Source organism: Ambystoma mexicanum, chromosome 14, assembly GCF_040938575.1.
Source record: "Ambystoma mexicanum isolate Mex_15411 chromosome 14, UKY_AmexF1_1, whole genome shotgun sequence".
NCBI classification, from domain to species: domain Eukaryota; kingdom Metazoa; phylum Chordata; class Amphibia; order Caudata; family Ambystomatidae; genus Ambystoma; species Ambystoma mexicanum.
Genome location: NC_090940.1, coordinates 608,693,094 through 608,711,260, shown reverse-complemented (window position 1 = coordinate 608,711,260; position 18,167 = coordinate 608,693,094). Strand labels below are relative to the sequence as shown.

General features: G+C 48.0%; 1 protein-coding gene across 2 annotated transcripts in view; it reads left to right on the top strand.

The window, feature by feature from the left end:
- TMEM63C (transmembrane protein 63C) overlaps positions 1 to 18,167 on the top strand; it is a 398,663-nt gene that overhangs the window by 129,019 nt on the left and 251,477 nt on the right. For both annotated transcript variants that reach the window (XM_069638011.1, XM_069638012.1), the window contains exon 2: positions 141 to 296. The gene's annotated coding sequence lies outside the window, so the exon portion shown is untranslated. The remainder of the gene's footprint in view (positions 1 to 140; positions 297 to 18,167) is intronic.

Below are 18,167 nucleotides of genomic sequence, written 5' to 3'. Positions count from 1 at the left end.
TGGGCATGTTATGTTATGTTAGCAAGACTTCTTAAGCGCGGCTATGGCCCAAGGGTATCTTCTTCTCGCAAACATGACTTCTGTGCCACAGATGCACCTGTGATCATGCCTTACTAAATGTCATCTCTGTCGTTCCACAGGTGCCACCACCAAAAGTGCCTCCGACCACGTGCCCTGCAGGACCTCTCCCGTCCCCTTGAATCGGCTCATCCAATCCTGGCGGAATGTGACCTGACTCTCCGTTGCCCAGAGTAGAATGCCAAGGCACGGATCTGCCCAGCTCGCACGCGGCTCAGGTACCGTACCATCCAGCATAGTCATCTCTGCACCAGTCTACCTTTGCACTCACACTCCAGTGAGTTGGAGATCAGAGACATTCTAGAGTACTAAGGCACCCATTGCCATCAGACACCCTCCCGGCAGGAGTGAAGAAACAAGCAACTCCCTTTTAGTAAAAACGTAAACGACCTAATTAACAACCGTACACAGTTAAAAACCGGCACAAGGGGTGTCGAATGTGAGTTTAATTATGCCAGGTTTTCAGAATGACCACTTACTACATAAATAATTCCCATTTAGAAGAATGGTGTAGCCCTTTTTCAGTAGCGGAAATCCTGAACAATCTGGAAGGATTGCATCGTCGAGAACTGGAGTTTAAGATTCACTATTTTTAGGTTTTTTTGGAAGGTCCAGTCTGAGACAAACTTTAGAAAGCCCACATTTAGTGTACTGGGCTCCACCCCTTAGGTTTAGACTGAACTACCCAAAGGTTTGGTAGCAATGGCTGAGCAGCCAGGCTTAGTCTATGAGGGAAGGCGAAACACGTGTTAGCTGCAAACAGTCACTTACCACGTTTTTCTTGATTAAATTATGTATTTGAGAAAACAGAGCTCTCATTGGATGAATTTACACACTAACCATTGGCTAGTATAACTCTCCATGGGAACATAATTTGTTTGCCCTCCGTGATTTACCAATCCAACACCAATTTGCACATTTCCCTATGGAAGACTTGGATAGGTCTTCTAGTCTTTGGTGACGCTGTGGGCTGGGTTAAAACACTGTATTACACATAACTATTTTGCGAGCCAGCGTGACCCTACTGGTGTTTCTATCCCACCAGTTCTAATACCTCCTTTTGTCCCACAGTATGCTACTACGTCAACCAGCTTTAGTGTAAGATGCACTGACAGCATTATACACAACCACAGTTCTGGTAGTTCTACTCAAACTTGATACTTTAGAATCGTTGGGTGTTTTAAAGACCAGACTCTTCGACCTCCACAGGTAGGCAAGTCACTCTTCTTTCATAGGCTTTAAGAAAAGGGGAGCTTCTTTGCCTCTTCGGTCTGTCTTACTGCCACCAATATAATCTGCCTTTGCTTCCAGACGGCCTCACTCTCAGGTTCAACAGTCTCAGCATTACAGATTGTTGACTTAATCATCTTACAAGCACCCAGCTCCCTCCCCCAGCTTTATTCCCACCTTCTTAGTTCCAGTAGCTACACTGAAGCTGTATTGCCACTCTTCCAGCTTTGGATAACTATGTCACACTGGTATCAGAGGACACTGGTACTTTAACAACCGCAGAATGCGGGTGGATAGATTTCAACAGGGCTGGTTTCACCTATAAGAAGGATTCACCTACTGGCTTGGGCAATGCTTGTTCTTGTCAGTTCAACAACTTCTACATTTAGAGAATATTAGTTCTGGATATTACAAGCTTCAATCTTTAAAAGCGAAAGATTTAGGTGCACGCGACCACTCTTTAAGGAGGATCTTTAGCGTTAAAGACCCATAAAGAATTGTAATCCCCTTTATCAACAAAGAGTTATAATCTGACTCTGGTCGGGAATCACAATTGTTCTCACGCGACCTCTTTTTGATGTAAAATGCCTTGTAACAATTTGTGAAAGTCAGGTTTAGTTTCCTGAGTGATTTGGAAAGCATTCTGCTTCTTAATTGTAGAGACGCGACCACTCCAGTAACGTTCAAACAGTTGAACTATGGAAAATTAAAGCTTTTCTTTATACGTGAGCACTCCAACTTGCAAAAGTATGCGTGATACATTTTCACTGTAGCAGTTCTCTTCTCAATGACGAACAGCTTCTTCTCGCTCCCACTCTTACACAAGTTAGTTCAGAGCTGGTAACTACCAGCAAGGTTTTCAGAGTGAACCTGAATACGGAGCTTCACTCACCGGCCCCAGGAACACTGCGGTTGCGGGCTGCTTCCACTTGCTGAGTTCTTCTGCTACTACTTTAGGCACTCTTGGGACCCACATCCCTCGGCAGCATGGGTGTCTCCAGTCCGGCCTTAACCACGGGGAGTCTCCTTCAGTCCTCTGTCCCTCGGCTTGCTTCTGTACACGGGACTCGCGTTTCAGCACAGTCACGGCTCTGCAATCACAGCCACTAGGCGCACCTGAGAAGACTTTCAACCTCGGCACGTCTCTCTCAGTGCAGCCACGACACAGCAGGGTTTGTGATCACATGACTTGCTCAGGACTTGCAGGTAAAATCTGCTTTCCTCTTGCCCCAGCGCCCCTTTAGTGAACACACTTCCTCCTCAACTGCCAGCCTTGTGCTCTTCTCCTTCTGCTACTACTGCCAGTGTTCCAGCTCCTGCTCCAGCACCATTCTCCTTCCCCCTCTTGCTGCAGACTTGTATGCTTCTTAGGTGGTGCAATTGATTTCAGGTGCAGGACCTTATTGTTAATTAGATAAGAAAGTGAGTGGGTTTGAATCGATACCTGTGCACTTAATGTCCACCTTTTGATATTATAAGGGTTTGACAGGCAACGTTCTCCCCACCACAAAGCCCCGCCCAAACCAGGGCCCTGATATTGTACAATTGCGAATAAGGATTGAAAGGGAGTATATTGCGCGCACTCTATAATTTCAAAAGATAATCCAAAGTAAATCTTTGATTATCATATTCTAAGAGAAAGTGCTGTAACTGATCAATGAGATTTATTCCAAGTTATTTAGCCGACACGTGTTTCGACCACAACGGTCATTGTCAAGGCAAAATCTCTGTTAGGTCATTAAGTACCGTCAAAAGTTGGCGTAGCGCGTAGATGGCAATGTCTTGGTAATATTATTAGACTTCAATATTATACAACAAGTCAAAGTGTATTCAACATCTTATATGACATGATAGGCTATCCAGCATACATCTCTTATAAATAACCTAAGTTGCTATGCTGTTAATGAAACGTTGTTTGTTTCTGAGCGATATGAATGTTGACTAATGCTCACCTCAAATTACTTGAAGTAGTAAAGGTATCCTATCTTTTGAACTTACAGAATCTTTTGAATTTACAGAAGGTGCACGCTCTACTCCCTTTCAATCCTTATTCGCAACCCTTATTGTTAATTGTCTGACCCTGGCAAGGACTGTTAGGTCTGCTTGCCTGTCCTTCACTTCTACATTCTTCTTCAGCCCTCTTCTTCGTCTCAGTCCCTGGGGGGTTCTGGGACATGTAGTTCACTTTAGTGAAATTCGGTTTTTCTGCTTTTTATAGAATTAAGGGTAGATTTAATTCCCTTGGTATTTTCAAAAGAGGGGATTGTAGGTTCAGCCTTATTAGAGGAAGACTGTGTACCTTAGGTATTGAGGAGGGCATTTGATTTTAAGGGATAACGAAGATTGATTATTTTCATGTAATAGGTTTGGATGTTACAACCTTAGGTTTTACCACCTCAGTTTTGCTAAGAGGCTGAGAGATGTTAAAATGACAATAAGCCATAAGCTCTTCTGGCATGTTGGTAGGAGTATCCATTTTAGAGGGAAAATACTGTGCCTTATCCCACGGATTCTCCTCACTATCCTGGGCCCCGTCTCCACCCAGGTGATCCGCCTGCAGTACACCACCCCCAGGGGTTGGGATCAGAAAGCGTCAGCCCTCCCCAGGCCACCTGGGAGGAGACTTTAAGCAGGGTTTTGGTGAGCGATCTGCAGGATTCTTCACACCTGGTACCATGTGTTAAGACATGTAAAATAAAAAGGGAAGCTCAAGGAGCTCCCAGCAACACTCCACAGAAAGTGCCGAGTGCTGCACTAATGCCAGAAAATATGGAGGAAAGCATAACTCCATTCAAAAGTATCAAAAAGAGATGAAAATGGTTGCCACTGTTAGAGTAAAAGAATGAGATAGTGTGGAAAAAGGTTCACACTCAGGAGAATCAGTCTGAAAATCCAAGAGTTCGGAAAAAATGCACAGTGGGGAGAATTTCCCTCAAAAAGGAAAATCTACCTAACAACTATGTTTGAAGGTAGAAGCAGATCACTTGGTAGTATTTTTTTCTCATTTTTATTAACATCTGTTCTTTGTGGATTGTAACGGGAGGATGGGCAAGTGGAAAGGAGAGTATCGTTTAAAGGTGACTGTTTCTGGGGCCTTCTTTGGAGTGATTCTGGGAAAGCATACATTTGACAGGCCAGTTGGAGCTATTTTCTGAAGAATGTATTCCAGACTTTTTCTGTATATTTTCCACCAGGATGTTCTATTTGTGTTGGCTAGGATTTGTTCTGCGTTTTCTCGCACACTGATGTGCACTGAATTCGATGAGTAGAGGTAAGGCCGACTCCTATTGGAAGCCACAATGCTCCCTGTGAGAAACCTGAGGGCGTCCTCACATACACTCCCTTTGGATCTTTTGCTCATGTGGCCAGGGAAAGGCCATCACTCTTGGATCCTGACCATGGGGGTGGAGAAGAGAGAGAGGATCACCTGGGTGGAGGGTCCTTTGGGATTGGGGAACAAGACGTCCTCAGGTGAGACAGTGTTCCGCATTTCTCTTTCATGAAGAATACTCTATCCCATGGGCAGTTATGGGGTATTAATACCCAGGTCCCATTAATCAATAAAATTACAGGCGGTATCACCAATCCAGAAGCATCAGAAAGAGGATGAAAAGGATTAAGGGTAACACAGGGAAGACATGGTATCCTCTTTTACCTATAGAAGACCAACCTAACCCTCCCCATCCTTTATGGACTATTGTAGAACCTCTCCCCTCATTTCCCACATTCAACTTTTGATAGTACTGGGACGAGGAAGAGGCAACTGAGAGTAATACACTGAACCGTCCTTTCACCAATTTAGTACTAGGACGGAGAAGATGCCTGCAGAGTACTTGTAAGAAGGTCAGGCATGTCCCTTTTAATCACAGTCAGGCAGCTCCAATTGGGAATCCACACCTGCAACCTGTCAATTGGTTGCAGGTGTATAAAGGGAGAGCAGTGCAACAAGGAAGAAGAGCAACAGGGAAACCAGCAGGGGACCCATGTCGTGAGGAGGCAGCCGTGGTGGGACTTGTGAAGGAGCCAGGATGCCAGCCGATATCCCAGAGAGCTTGTGGAGCCCAAGGCAAGTGGACCGTGCAGTTGACAGGTGTGGGAGCCTCCAGAGTGGAAAGCGAGCTTCCGGAGCTGCGAGCAAGTAAGGAGAGAGAGAGGACACTGTGTCTGTTCAGGAGCACTGAAAGTGCTACCAGCGTGCAGAAGGCATCACCTGGCATGCGAGCAGGGCTTGCGGAGAAGCAGAGAGCAGCTGGAGCCGACAGAAAGGAACACTAAGGTCCGGCGGGTATCAAAGGAAGACACTCACAAGCTGGAACGTTCCTAACGGACCGCATCGAGGTAAATTGAATACTGTACCAAGTACAAACTTGAATTAAAACTGAACTAAGCATGTTGATTAAGAGTTTACTCTGAACTCTGCATATTGAATACCGACCCGAACACAAACTTGAAACTAAGTTGAATTATACATATTGTACACTGAACTGAATGAAATTGAGTAACTAAGCGGGATTACGCATATTGAATATCAAACTGAATGAAATCTTGAAATGAAGCATTATGAACAATAAATGGAAATATAACTTTATGGGCAAAGCAAGCAACTGATGAAAGCTAAAACAGGGAAGTACCCACGTGAAAGTAGCCTACTGAAAAGAGCACAAGTGTGAACAAGTGTAACAAAGGTGGGGCACGAATTGGACCACCTGAAAGAGAACTTTATGAACAAATGCATTGTGGCAAGGGCAAAGACTGGCAAGAGGTGCGTTACATGCAGTGGCCAAGCTAAGGGGCTAACTGAGAGAAGCCATAGAAGTGTAAGCCTGCACATAAAGACAAGAGGCCAACAAAGAGGAGTAAAGTGAGTGTGACCCTGAACACAGGGGCAAGTACAGAAGAACTTGTGTGGGCCTGAGGAGCCTAGCGAGCATGGTTGTGCGACCTGTGACGGGTGGAAAGTGTGGTCTAATAACTGTGCCTAGACCGGTGAGCGTTACACAAGCCAAGAGTGGTGTTGAACCTTTTTGAAAAGACTAAAACAAATACCGCTTATTTATTTATTTAGTCATTTGTAGAGTGAGCCGAACCCTAGGGCAACTGGGCTTTGGTTACAGGGAAACATAATGTGATCCTACAGTGCTGTTACTTGAACACAGAGGGGTTTTACATACACAGTGGTACTATGGATCAGTGTGCAGTTTGGTAGTGTGGAGGTTTCCTTTCATAAGACAGTACATACACAGTAAAGTGTGGTTAAATAGGCTGATTGAGGTCTTGCTTGAATAGCCATGTTTTGAGGCTTTTACGGAACGACCAAAAGGATGATTCTGATCTTGCCGAAGGCGGGAGGGCATTCCAGTGTTTGGCAGCCACCACTGGGAAGTTACAGCCCCCTGCCTTTCCCAACTTGAGATGGATAGTAGGTTTGAGTGGTCAGCTGTGGTTGGTCTGTTTGATTGTGGTTTAGTGAATTTTCTGGAAAGTTATTTGGGGGCGGTATTTGACAGGCATTTGTGTGTTAATTTGAACACGATCGCGAACAGGCAACCAATGGCCGTTCTGTCTAGTGGTAGAGATATGCTCTTTTTTTGGGATGTTTAGAGCTGCTCTGCGTGCGTTACTTTGTATGATCGGAAGTTTATTAATGTTGCGGGCGGTCGGGCCTGCGAAAAGCGCATTGCAATAGTGTATGCTGGAGAGAATGAGCCCTGGCAATAGTGATGCAACTTTCCGAGGTCAGGAAGTGTCTACAGGCGTTGATGAGTTTAGATGTATAGGCTGCCACAGAGGCAATAGCGTTTGCATGTCTAGATAGCGAGAGCAAGGAATCCAGGTGGACCTCCAAAGTTTCTCCATCTTTACATACTGGGATAGCATTACCATCAATGCTGAAGGATTTGTAGTCTTGGTTTAGTTTATTTAGTCGTTATTGATTACCGAAACGGAGCAACTCGGTTTTCTCATCATTTAAACGTATGGCATTTAGAGCCGTCCAGGCCAGGATGATTTGATACATTTTACTTAACCCGCTAGAGTGGGTTTTGTAATTACCTGAGATAGGAAGGAGGATCTGGGTATCATTTGTGTAGTTAGTTTAGATACCCGAGTAGTCCAGGAGGTCGAATAGTGGTTTAGTAAATATGTTTTAAAGCATCGGGGAGACACAAGAGCCTTGGGGAACTCCACAGGTGACTGGGGCTAGAGGGGCAGCTGCAGTGGTAGAGATGACTCTCGTAGTTCGGTTGGGTGGGAAGGGCTCGATCCAGGCTATGGCTTTGGGAGAGACGTGGGCTGCTGTGGAGGGGTGTTGGCATAGGATTTTGTGATCCACTAAATCAAAGGCAGTGGAGAGGTCACACAAAAGGAGGAGGGCCAGATCACCTTTGTCTAGGATCTCATCCATTTGGATTTTTAGGTCGAGGAGAGCTGATTCCATTCGTGTTCAGGGCAAAACCCTGATTGGCGTAAGCCAAGGAGGTTGTTAGTTTCGAGAGATTTTTTGGATTTTCAGGTAAGCTGCTCTATCCAGTATTTTGAGTAGGATGGGGACTGTTGTTTTGGGGCGGTTGTTGGTAGGGATGTTAGGGTCCAATGTAGGCTTTTTAAGGAGTGGAAGAACCCAAGCATCTTTTAGGTTGTATGGTATATTACCGGAGGAGAAGGAGTTATTGATGAGAGAAGCGATGAAGGGGGCCAGCTCGGCCATGCAATCTTTAGTGGGTGGCACTGGACAGATGTCGCCTTGGCATCTGGAAGGCTTCAGGCCTTTGATGATTTCTATGACTTCTGGGATGGAGACATGTGTGAACTCAAATAGTTGAGAGGATGGAGGAAGTGGGGGTAGGATAAAGGTACTTCAGTTGGAGTTAGTTTGATTTTTGTCTGCCACAATTTTAGTTCGGAGTAAGGACATTTTGTCCAGTAAAGCCTTTTGAATGTGGGTGCACCAGGTGATGTCTTTGAGGCAGCCATCTTGTGGGGAGACTCGTGATTCGAGTTCTCGCAGGATGGCGAAGAGTTCTCCTGTGCTTGAGTTGGCCTTTTCTATTCGCTCATTGTAGGTTGAGCTTTTAGCTTGGAGGATGGCCTGTTTGTAGGATTTAGATGGTGAGTTGAAGTAACCATCGGTCTTCTCTATAGACCTCCTGGCCCCGTGTTATCCTTCAAGGAAGACATCATGCATATCCTTTCATGTGACCCCAAACCAACCTCCAAAATCATACTACTGGGTGATGCAACTCTAGGGTTTAATTACCCCTCTGACGATGATGCACTTGCCTTAACCAACTCTATCAAAGCCTCTGGCCTTAGCCAACTCTATCAAAGCCTCTGGCCTTAGCCAACTCTATCAAAGCCTCAGGCCTTAACCAACTCTATCAAATCCTTGGGCTTCACCCAACGCATCACAACCCCCACTCACGACAAGGTTTGCACGCTAGATTGGCAGACGCCAACTGCAATACCAATATAACGTCCAACACCCCATGTCCTTGGTCTGACCACAATGTCATTTTATTTACTATCCCTAAGTATAGCCAAACCTTTGCCGCTCCTCAACCTGCCCCAGCCTGTCTTTCAAGAAACTCTTGCAACATCACCTCAGCTAACATGGTCACCCTATTGCAACCTCTTACGGACTACCAACATTCAACTACTGATCCTAGTTCCACGCTAGAACTATATAACCAAACACTCCAACTAGCGATTGGCAAGGTGGGCAAGGGTGTGGAAAACCTTTCCCAATCAAGGTGGCACAATGCTGGAACAAATTGCCATTTACCCTGCGGCGGGAAGTGAATTATCTGAAATTCAGGAAACCACTGAAAACTCATTTTTTCCAATGATAATCATCCATCTTGGCCCCTTCCTTAAAAACACATAATAACATGCGTTTTGGATTACTCTGGACATTCCCGCGCCGTGATGCCTGCGGGCTATCGGCGCGTTACAAACATGCACATAAATATAAACATAAGGTAGCCCTCATGAGTACACGAAAACCAAAATCAATAGCTCACCTGAACTCTTGGTATACACCTAACCTCAAAGAACTTCGTTCCTCTAAGCAAGCAGCTGAAACTCTGTGGCAAAAGTCTCCCACAGATGCAAATAAGGATTACTGTGGCTGTGTCGGAGAGGGTCAGTTTGCTTGAGGGCAGCTCGCCTGCCTGGAAAGCTTGGTTGGGTATTTCTCTGGTGGCCAGTGGATTCTTGGCTATGATGGCAACTCCTCGCCCTTTGGGGAGTAATCTGTCCTTTCTGAGGATAGCGTAGTTGTTTGGGATGGCCAGGGAGAGTGAAGGTCCAGTGGCTGCATGTAGCCCCGTTTCTGTGAGGACTATTAGGTCTAGGTTGTTAGCAGTGATGAGGTCCTCTATATCAAGGGCATGGGATTTGGTATTGATAAGCGATCCCTTGAGATGTGTTATTATAATGTCTGTATTGGTGTCAGGGGCATTGTCCGTTACTTGCACTGTAGGCGAGGTGTTTATGGTGCCAGTAATTACAGGGGCAGCAGGCTTGGAAACACATGTGGCATCAACAGTTGCAGGGGTAATAAGTTTTGAGCTGCAAGTTAAATCGGCAAATACAGGGGCAGCAGGCTTTGAAATGCAGGCTACATCAGCAAATACAGGGGCAGCAGGCTTTCAAATGCTAGCGACATCCATAATTACAGGGGCCGTACGCTTTGAAATGCTAGCGACATCCATAATTACAGGGGCAGTAGGCTTTGAAATTCAAATTAAATCTGCAAATACTGGTGCAGCAGACTTTGAAATGCAGGTTACATCAGCAAGCACAGGGGCAGTATGCTTTGAAATGCATGTTACAACGTCAATGCAAGTTCCCCAAAACATGTGGCCCTAATAAAGGCCAGGGCGGCAGGCCTGTGAGTGCAGGTGGCAGCAGGGGTGACGGGATCCTCCGGCGTTGCGATACCTGTCGTGTAGGCAATGTCAAGGGTAGCGTGCTCAGGTGTACAAGTGGCATCACTCCATGCCGTGGAGGCATGTTTTAAAACATAGGCTGATATAGTGGTACTAGGTGCAGCGGGCTCCGTTGAGCCTGAGGCCTGCGATATTGCGTCATTAGGGCTTGCAGTATAGGACGGGGTTAAGGTACATGTGTTTACAGTAATCGCAGGTCTGTCTGACTTCAGCGAGGTCTTGGTAGTTGCAGTGGCTGAAGGTTTAGGTGCAGCCCTGGCCTTGAGTGCATTTGCGGCAGTGGAACTGTGCATGCCCATGAGTGGGGCGTTGCCTATTCTTGGTGGCACCCTGTTTGGGGGACCGGTACTGGGCCGCTGATGCGTACGGGTATCTGGAGGCTGTTGTGTGAAGGTCGCCGAGGACGTAGAGGTGCATGTTCTTTGCGCCCTGATCGGCGTGAGCATCTAAGGGCTAGTGCGGTGGTAGGGATAATGAGTCTTGGGCTAAGGAAGAAAGAAACCTTTCTCTTTGCTTCTGCTTTTTTCTCCTCCTCTCCTTTGCTGACTTCCTGGTTGACACTGATATTGCACTGGTTGCCGGGCCGCCCTCTGATCTCGGGCCCAGGTCCCCTACCCCACCAGTCGCACTCCTGAACTGCTTTCCTGGCAACCCCCGCACTTGGAGACTGTTTTCTGTATCTCTACAGTTCCACCACCAGCACTTGACACCTGATGTCTGCACTTACCCTTGCACTTGCCACCTGCTGGCCGTACTCAGTTATTTATTTTCGTATCCTATGTACTGCACTGCCCTCTCCCACTTGCCCCCGCACTTCTCTTCCCTCCCCATGCACTTGCGCAATCTGAATTAACCCTGGCCTAGTAGGAACGTTGACTGTCTTCCCTCTGTTCCCCTCCCTTGCCTCGTAGCGCCTTGAAACACTTGTGTATAGGAGTGTTATAAATGCCATATCATAAGGCATTTGTTTCTACTGTAGAGAGGAGGCGGAGCAGCCATTTGGTAAGGGTAGCTCGTGAGAGTGTGTGATGCTCTGCTCATGTCACTGTGCTTCCTGGAACAAGGAATGGAGTCCCAGGGCACCATACGGCAGTGGAGCTGTGATCTTGCTGAGGGTCAAAGGATGGGGCTGGGCATCGGGGAGAAAGTAGGTAGGCGGCACACTAGATTTTGGCAGAGTTTGCGACTTTTTAGAGTAATTGTATGTTTGGGCACATATATATGGAGCAGTACATACTGTGTAGGGCGGTCTCGCGTATGGCCTCCAGTGGCCTGACTGGACCAGACAGGACTCTGAGCAGTCCTTAAAGGGGGTCGATGGAGGGGGGCTGTTGCTGAATTAAAATCTTGTGGAAGGGAACCCTGAAACTTGAGGAATTGCAAGTGCTGTCTTGAGGACGCACTCTCTAGACCTATTTCTTTTGAACTGTGTTGCTTGGAACTTGGGGAAGGGAACCCCAAGGACTGTGTGGAACTTTATTGCCTTGAACTGGAGAAAGGTAATCTTGAGACTTTTGTGGAATTTTTTTGAACTTGGGGGAGGGGAGCTGAAGAAGAAGCTAGAGAGGGAAGTAGCTCAGAACTTTGGGTTGATCACTATTTCTTTGATTATTGACATACCTACACGTTGTTTAGCTTTAGTTGTGAGGCCAAGTATAGGTTTTGGACACAGGCAGACCTTTAATTTGAACTCTTTGACTCAGACTATCCTTAGTTTTGTTCAGGTAGGGACATCCCACCTTAGCATAGGGCAAGTTAGGCCTTCATCCATCCCGATATTTGATCTAATAAAGTATTTTAGTTTGAACTTTGAATCTGTTGTCTGTGTCTTGCTTCATGATGCCTTCACATCCCCAGCAGTTCAAGATGTGTTGAGCTCAGAGCAGTCACCACCCTGGGGTTACTGGTCCCTGGAGTAGCCGAAGGCAAGCAGGAGATGAGATGCAGGAAGAGCCGAAGGCAAGCAGGAGATGAGATGCAGGAGTATCCGAAGGCAAGCAGGAGATGAGATGCAGGAGTATCCGAAGGCAAGCAGGAGATGAGATGCAGGAGTATCCGAAGGCAAGCAGGAGATGAGATGCAGGGGTAGCCGAAGGCAAGCAAGAGATGAGATGCAGGAGTAGCCAAAGGCAAACCAGAGATGAGATGACGGAGTAGCCGCAGGCAAGCAGGAGATGAGATGCAGGGGTAGACGACGGCAAGCAGGAGATGAGATGCAGGAGTAGCCAAAGGCAAACCGGAGTAGCCAAAGGCAAACCGGAGATGAGATGCAGGAGTATCCGAAGGCAAGCAGGAGATGAGATGCAGGGGTAGCCGAAGGCAAGCAGGAGATGAGATGCAGGGGTAGACAACGGTAAGCAGGAGATGAGATGCAGGAGTAGCCAAAGGCAAACCGGAGTAGCCAAAGGCAAACCGGAGATGAGATGCAGGAGTATCAAAAGGCAAGCAGGAGATGAGATGCAGGGGTAGCTGAAGGCAAGCAGGAGATGAGATGCAGGAGTATCCGAAGGCAAGCAGGAGATGAGCTGCAGGAGTATCTGAAGGCAAGCAAGAGATAAGATGCAGGAGTAGGCGAAGGCGAGCAGGAAATACGATGCAGGAGTATCAGAAGGCAAGCAGGAGATGTGATGCAGGAGTATCAGAAGGCAAGCAGGAGATGTGATGCAGGAGTATCGGAAGGCAAGCAGGAGATCAGATGCAGGACTATCCGAAGGCAAGCAGGCGATGAGATGCAGGAGTATCAGAAGGCAAGCAGGAGATGAGATGCAGGAGTATCAGAAGGCAAGCGGGAGATGAGATGCAGGAGTATCAGAAGGCAAGCAGGAGATGTGATGCAGGCGTATCCGAAGGCAAGCGGGAGATGAGATGCAGGAGTATCCGAAGGCAAGCAGGAGATGAGATGCAGGAGTATCCGAAGGCAAGCGGGAGATGAGATGCAGGAGTATCAGAAGGCAAGCAGGAGATGAGATGCAGGAGTATCCGAAGGCAAGCAGGAGATGAGATGCAGGAGTATCCGAAGGCAAGCAGGAGATGAGATGCTGGAGTATCCGAAGGCAAGCAGGAGATGAGATGCAGGAGTATCAGAAGGCAAGCACGAGATGAGATGCAGGAGTATCAGAAGGCAAGCAGGAGATGAGATGCAGGAGTATCAGAAGGCAAGCAGGAGATGAGATGCAGGAGTATCCGAAGGCAAGCAGGAGATGAGATGCAGGAGTATCAGAAGGCAAGCAGGAGATGAGATGCAGGAGTATCCGAAGGCAAGCAGGAGATGAGATGCAGGAGTATCCGAAGGCAAGCAGGAGATGAGATGCTGGAGTATCCGAAGGCAAGCAGGAGATGAGATGCAGGAGTATCCGAAGGCAAGCAGGCGATGAGATGCAGGAGTATCAGAAGGCAAGCAGGAGATAAGATGAGATGCAGGATTATCAGAAGGCAAGCAGGAGATGAGATGCAGGAGTATCCGAAGGCAAGCAAGATATAAGATGCAGGAGTATCAGAAGGCAAGCAAGAGATGAGATGCAGGAGTATCAGAAGGCAAGCAAGAGATGAGATGCAGGAGTATCAGAAGGCAAGCAAGAGATGAGATGCTGGAGTATCAGAAGGCAAGCAGGAGATGAGATGCAGGACTATCCGAAGGCAAGCAGGAGATGAGATGCAGGAGTATCTGAAGGCAAGCGGGAGATGAGATGCAGGAGTATCCGAAGGCAAGCGGGAGATGAGATGCAGGAGTATCCGAAGGCAAGCAGGAGATGAGATGCAGGAGTATCCGAAGGCAAGCGGGAGATGAGATGCAGGAGTATCCGACGGCAAGCGGGAGATGAGATGCTGGAGTACCAGAAGGCAAGCAGGAGATGAGATGCAGGAGTATCCGAAGGCAAGCAGGAGATGAGATGCAGGAGTATCCGAAGGCAAGCAGGAGATGAGATGCAGGGGTATCCGAAGGCAAGCAGGAGATGAGATGCAGGGGTATCCGAAGGCAAGCAGGAGATGAGATGCAGGAGTATCCGAAGGCAAGCAGGAGATGAGATGCAGGGGTATCCGAAGGCAAGCAGGAGATGAGATGCAGGAGTATCAGACGGCAAGGAGGAGATGAGATGCAGGAGTATCAGACGGCAAGCAGGAGATGAGATGCAGGAGTATCAGAAGGCAAGCAGGAGATGAGATGCAGGAGTATCAGAAGGCAAGCAGGAGATGAGATGCAGGAGTATCCGAAGGCAAGCAGGAGATGAGATGCTGGAGTATCAGAAGGCAAGCAGAAGTTGAGATGCTGGAGTATCCGAAGGCAAGCAGGAGATGAGATGCAGGAGTATCCGAAGGCAAGCAGGAGATGAGATGCAGGAGTATCCGAAGGCAAGCAGGAGATGAGATGCTGGAGTATCAGAAGGCAAGCAGGAGTTGAGATGCTGGAGTATCAGAAGGCAAGCAGGAGATAAGATGAGATGCTGGAGTATCCGAAGGCAAGCAGGAGATAAGATGAGATGCAGGAGTATCCGAAGGCAAGCAGGAGATGAGATGCTGGAGTATCCGAAGGCAAGCAGGAGATGAGATGATGGAGTATCCGAAGGCAAGCAGGAGTTGAGATGCTGGAGTATCAGAAGGCAAGCAGGAGATGAGATGCTGGAGTATCAGAAGGCAAGCAGGAGATGAGATGCTGGAGTATCAGAAGGCAAGCAGGAGTTGAGATGCTGGAGTATCAGAAGGCAAGCAGGAGATAAGATGAGATGCAGGAGTATCCGAAGGCAAGCAGGAGATAAGATGAGATGCAGGAGTATCCGAAGGCAAGCAGGAGATAAGATGAGATGCAGGAGTATCCGAAGGCAAGCAGGAGATGAGATGAGATGCAGGAAGAGCTCCAGGGGCAGCAACAAATGGTCCCGCGGAAAAGGAACCACAACAAAAAAATCCTGGCAGAAGCTGGACTCACTGGGGCACGTAGGTTAGTCCGGAGACGACCAGGAATCGAACGTGATAACCGGATCATAGTGAAAGGGAGAAAAAACAGGGAGGCAAGGGCACAGTAAACACCAGGAGTGTCCCTGTCAACGTGCAGGAGGAGGCAGGATTCACCCACAGTGTTGCCACATGCAGCGTTGCGGTTCACAGCCCTTATGTCGCGGGAGGGATAGCTCAGGGGCACCGTGCTCACCTTGGAAGCAAGACGACACGGAGCACCACAGGTTCGATCCCCGGGTCCACGCTTCGAAACCTCTGGGTATTAAGCACGTTATAAATAACCTATCCTATCACATACGTAGACTCCGGAAATCGCCTGAAAGTCAGCCAGTAGAAAGACTAGACCGCAACCAAGCATTGCATGCAGGGAGTAACGGGCTGACGGGGAGGGGTGCGACGCCACTGTCTCCGCGCGGGTGACTCCTGACACATGCAGTCCCCATAGCTCACCGGTGAGTCCTTGCCAGCACTCAGGAGCACCCTCACCCCAGTGACAAGGACTTGCCTGCAAGCTTGAGTCACTAGCCATGTGCTAAGGTAATCTATACGGTTCCATGTGATCTTAACGAATACAACAATAACGAATACTTTTTTTTAATCAAATTTAAAATAACGAAAACATGTCTAATTGTTTTTGTTTTTTAATTTGGGGGGGTGCCTCCCCAGCCCCCGCTCCCCCAGCTTTCTTAGCTTTATTACTACACCCCAAACCCCTCACCACCTGTTTTAATCCTTACCCAACCCCCATATATACTTTTATCAAATAAAATAATTTGTCATTTTTTCCTTATTTTGGATTTGTTATTGTGATATGATGTGATAGGTTGTTTATAACGCGGACCCGGGGATCGAACCTGTGTTGCTCCGCGTCATCTTGCTTCCAAGGCGAGCACGTTGCCCCTGAGCTATCCTTCCTTGATAGTGAATAGGTTAATATCGCTGTATACCATCTATATGACCTCAAGGTGATAGGTTTCCATCTGGTGGTGGGGAAAGAGTGCCCGCCCCTTCGCCAGCTCCCATCCAAGCTGATGCCGCACAACACCCCAAGGAAACCCCTGCATACTGGCATCACTGCCTCTGTGGCAGTGTGATCCCTGGAATCGTAGTGTGCCAAGCGGGTGGCAAGCAAGTCTCTGCATGCGTAGAGCTGGCTCCTTTATATGGGAGTCCACTTCCGGTCACTAGGCCACCCACCTGCCGGGGAAGTGCCTCCCGCCCTCAACACCAAGGTATGCCCTGCAAGCCGGCATCATTAAACCCCTTGACCAAGCATCCCGACTGCCAAAGTGTGCTAGCCCACAGCTAAGATTCATAGTACCAACCTTCTCCAAGACCTCTGGGCAGACCTTGGCAAGGACACCCCTGTAGGCCTATAGCCCCTTGGCAAGGACACCCCTGTAGGCCCATAGCCTCAAGTCCACGCCAAGAATAGCTGTGCAAGCCTCCCTTATTGCCAGTACTGGAAACGGCGAAAATGTACACGTGGGTGGACTCCGCGCCCCCCCCCTACCCCCTCCACGGGTTAAATGAGAAACATTGAATTTCCTCTTTGAATTCATGAATTAAAGCTCGAACTACAGTAGTCCGGTTTGCAGGCCCGACACTTCACCATTAAACGGTATCACCTGAAGGAAGAGAACAATCGCCTAAAGGTGAAATGTGCCATTTCGGTGCCGCAAGATCCAGGGAAAACATCTGCATTGGTTCTTGGAGTTTAAACCATGCACACATGTTAACGTTTTCAAAAACACTATTACAAGAAAATATCCTTTTTGTTTGGGTGTTGACTTTATGAAAGGCAAATGTCATTCGTCCTGCGCAATTTGGTGGTTGGGCAAAGCCAATTTAATGAAATGTGCAAATTTCACCTTGATATGATAATTTCTGGCGATGTCAGTGTCCCTACTGTCCCACTACCAGCACTTGACACCTGATGTCTGCACTCACCTTTGCACTTGCCACCTTCTGGCCGTTATTTTCACATATTGTTATTATTCTATTCCCATGTACTGCACTGTCCCTTCTCCCCCACCCCCGCACTTTTCCCCCTTCCCACGCACTTGCGCGATCTGAATGACACCTGGCCTAGTAGGATCGTTGTCTGTCTTCCCTCTGTTCCCCCTCCCTTGCCTCATCGCGCCTTGAAACACTTGTGTATAGGCGCGTTATAAGTGCCATATCATTGTGTTTGTAGATGAGTCCCCCCCCCTCTTTAATTTTTAGGACTTGACTCGTGGTCCTTAACCCCCCACCTCCCGACTTCATGCAGGTGAGGTGGGAGGGTGGCCTCGAGCCTCACAGCGTACGGCAAGACACCCTTTGCTGGAGCTGCACCCGGTCTTGTTCCAGCCCAATTCCTCCCCTGCTTATTCCAGATAAAAGGGCCTGCATCCAAAGGGTGGCCACGAAAGCGCACAGGACCAACCCTGTGCCCAGGAGTCTCGCTACTGGTCTGTGCCCGAAAATCAAAGCGTTCTGTTACACCTCAAAACGTGGCCCACTCCCCGTGGATGTCTGCATCTCTGTGATATCAGTTATTTGGGAGTGGTCTAGAACTGCTTTGTTGAGAGAAACCTTCTCTCATTTGGTTTTTTAATTCCCTCCAAATTCAGGCTTGGCAGCCAACCGGAGTGCGAGGACTTTATTCCTGAGCCGTGTTTTGTGCCCTTCGGGTACATAACACGCAGTCTGGTCCCATTAGTTATTCATGAGAACAACTAGTCATTTGTGGCCTGTGACATGGGAGGGTGCGAGACTGAGGGAGGGAGGGAGGGAGGGAGGGAGGGAGAGAGGGAGAGAGGGAGCGAGAGGGAGGGAGTCTGAGCGAGGTATGGAGAGAGAGACACAGACTAATAGAGAGTGGGAGAAGGAGAGAAATGGGAGCAGAGAGACGGGGGCAGGGTCGTCATTTCACCAAAATGCCACTGGTTGCGGAAGTGACATCACATGACCCTT